The following is a 3,596-nucleotide window of genomic DNA, read 5'->3' on the forward strand; positions in this document are numbered from 1 at the left end:
TGAATAGGCGAAAGCGACAGTTCCCGTTAAATTGGTTCTTTTTGAAGTAGGAAACACTGCCCATAAGTAATTCTATTAGCAAGTACTTGGATTATTAATTCATTATGTGAATTACATTCGAACCTGTCCTTATTAATTGGATTTTATTTAATACTTTATTGTACACTCTAAAACCCCCTATTTCGATTACCTTAGATAAACACCATAACAATAGATAACGATAGATTGACACTTGGCCTCTATGGATTCGACAATCTTTTATGTTACTCTGACGCGTTCGTATACTTGCGAAAAGCACGCATCAAGTTTTTGGCACCCTTGTCGGGGACTAGTTTCGTCAAATTTAGTACCCTGTTGTTATATCGTTTAGACTTAGGTTATTACCTATCGGTCGATGCGAAGAACTCGCAGCACCGAAAGCTTAGTATATCCTCTGGCGGAACCTGAACGTTACGCTCGCGCACGTTTATTTTTCCATAGAATTAGGAGAGCTATGGGCGAAGATCAAAATCATAGACCTCTTAAGGATTTCGCCCAACCATCCAACGAAGAACCTAGTTCTAGTATAGTAAACCCAACCACCCCTGCTAATAATTTCGAACTTAAACCCTCCTTGTTGCAACTAGTGCAACAACGACAATTCGCAGGTCTCGCTACTGAGAACCCAAACCAACATTTAAAAATCGTTCTCGAATTAGCAGACACTTTTAAAACCAATGGAGCTTCTCCTGAGGCAATTTATTTAAGATTATTTCCCTTCTCCCTAAGAGATAAAGCCCTATCATGGTTAGATTCCCTTCCACCCTATTCCATTACAACTTGGGATAACCTTAGAAGAGTATTCCTTGCTAGATACTTTCCCCCAAGTAAGACTGTCGTTCTTTGAAACCACATAACTAGATTTACCCAGAACCAAGGAGAATCGTTGTTTGAAGCTTGGGAGAGATATAAAGAGTTGTTAGGAGCATGCCCACATCATGTTTAGAAAATTGGTTAATCATTCAGACCTTCTATAATGGACTTCACTATAACACTAAGATCACCATCGACGCTGCCGCAGGCAGTGCGCTGATGAACAAACCTTATCCTGAAGCTAGTGCCCTCTATGAAGATACGGCTCAAAACATTCAATCATGGGGAGTCGAACAAGCGATAGTTGAGAAGAAGGAAGCCCAAGGAGGAGTACATGAATTAAGCTCTATACACATGATGCAAGCTAAAATGGATGCATTAGCCCTTAAAGTCGAGCATATGTGCATAAACCCGAATACTGCAGCTGCAGTTTCGTTGGATTGTGATATATGTGGAACCAAAGGACACCAATCTGCAGAATGCAGTCTCTTAAACAAAACCCAATATGAGCAAGTGAACTACACCCAAGGGAACCCATATTCAAACACCTATAACCCTGGATGGAGGAATCACCCGAACTTCTCCTGTAAGAACAATAACCCTATCCAAAATAATGCACCTCCGAGACAAACAGGTTACCAAGCCCCAAGACCAAATCAACCTATGCAACCTGTGCCACCAAAGACGAGCCTTGAGAAAATTATGGAAAATTTTATCATTGCTCAAACCCAACAAAACAAAGAGTTCATGAACCAGAACATTCACGTTAATGAACTGATTACCCAGTTAGGAACCAAGGTTGACCAAATAGTTACTCATACTAAGATGCTTGAAACCCAGATCTCTCAGGTAGCCTTAAACCAAGCCCCCTAGACTACACCTGGAGGACAATTCCCTGGACAACCTCAACAGAATCCGAGAGGGCAAGCCAATGCCATTATCCTACGAAGTGGGAACGCTTATGATGAGCCACCAAACCCAAGATTAAGTGAACCCAAAACTTCTAAGGAATATACCGAACCCACAGACAAAGTAAAAGAACCAGAGGAATCTGAAAAATAGGAAGGTCAAGAAAAAGGAGAAGAACCTAAAGATAAAACTTATGTACCACCCCCTCCATATAAACCACCGATACCGTATCCGCAAAGACTCAAACAAACCCAGATCAATAACCAGTATCAGAAATTTATTAAGGTTATACGAAAACTTCATGTAGAAATCCCTTTCATAGAAGCCATCACCCAAATACCTTCTTATGCAAAGTTTGTCAAAGACATCCTTACCAACAAACGTAGACTAGACGATCCGAAGCCCTTGGAATGCAACTCTATTTCCGAGAATAAGTTAGCCAAAAAGGATAAAGATCCTGGAAATTTCTCCATTCCTTGTCTTTTGGGATGTCATGTCATCGAAAAAGCTTTTCTAGACTTAGGGGCTAGTGTGAGCTTAATGCCTTTAGCAGTTTGTGAGAGGTTAAACTTAGGAGAACTACATCCTACTAAGATGTCACTTCAGTTAGCCGATAGATCTTTTAAGTATCCGATAGGCATATTAGAAGATGTCCATGTTAGGATAGGTTAGTTATTTATCCCTACTGGTTTTGTTGTCATGGACATCAAAGAGGACAATGATATACCAATCCTTCTAGGTAGACCATTCTTATCAACTGTAGGAGCCATAATAGATGTCAATAGAGGAAAGTTGATGTAGCGGGGTATTTGTTACTTATAGATTTACAGCAAGGCTAACTTTCAAATGCACGAATAATATGGCTGAGTACGAAGCCTGCATTATGGGATTAGAAGAGTGCATTGATCTAAGGATCAAGCATCTTGACGTTTATGGTGATTCGACCCTGGTTGTCAATCAGATCAAGGGTGAATGGGAGACGAATCAACCCGGTCTCATTCCGTACAGAGATTATGCGAGGAGGATTTCAACGTTCTTTATAGAAGTTGACTTTCATCATATTCCTCGAGAGGATAATCGGATGGCAGATGCTCTTGCTACGCTTGCTTCAATGATTGTAGTCAAGTATTGGAATGAAGTTCCCAATATCACTGTGATGCACTTGGATAGACCAACTCACGTGTTTGCAGTTGAAGAAGTGAATGATGACAAGCCTTGGTATTTTGATATCAAGAATTTCCTCCAGAACCAGGTCTACCCTCCTGAGGCATCTGTGAAAGATAGGAAAACTTTGAGAAGGTTGTCAGGCAGTTTCTACCTCAGCGGTGAAGTGATGTATAAGAGAAATTTCGACATGGTTTTGCTCAGATGCGTGGATAGACACGAAGCAAACCTGTTGATGACTGAGGTCCATGAGGGTTCATTTGGTACTCATTCCAATGGACATGCCATGGCTAGAAAGATGCTGAGAGCAGGCTACTATTGGCTGACAATGGAGTCTGACTACTACAAATATGTGAAGAAATGCCACAAGTGTCAGATTTATGCGGATAAAATTCATATTCCTCCGACACTTCTGAATGTGATTTCATCACCATGGCCTTTCTCTATGTGGGGAATCGACATGATCGACATGATTGAACCGAAAGCGTCCAACGGACATAGGTTTATTCTAGTAGCAATTGACTACTTCACCAAATGGGTTGAAGCCGCATCGTATGCGAATGTAACCAGGCAGGTGGTTGTGAAGTTTATCAAGAATCAGCTGATATGCCGTTATGGTGTGCCTGATAAGATCATTACTGATAATGGATCTAATCTGAATAACAAAATGA

General features: G+C 40.9%; 1 non-coding gene across 1 annotated transcript; it reads right to left on the reverse strand.

Annotated features, from left to right (window-relative positions):
* Window positions 1-877: 877 nt before the first annotated feature.
* LOC127098983 (small nucleolar RNA R71) lies at window positions 878-983 on the reverse strand. The gene has a single exon (XR_007793659.1). It is a non-coding gene; the product is annotated as a small nucleolar RNA R71 (small nucleolar RNA).
* Window positions 984-3,596: the final 2,613 nt, after the last annotated feature.

The sequence above is a fragment of the Lathyrus oleraceus genome, chromosome 6 (assembly GCF_024323335.1).
Source record: "Lathyrus oleraceus cultivar Zhongwan6 chromosome 6, CAAS_Psat_ZW6_1.0, whole genome shotgun sequence".
Classification (NCBI taxonomy): Eukaryota; Viridiplantae; Streptophyta; class Magnoliopsida; order Fabales; family Fabaceae; genus Lathyrus; species Lathyrus oleraceus.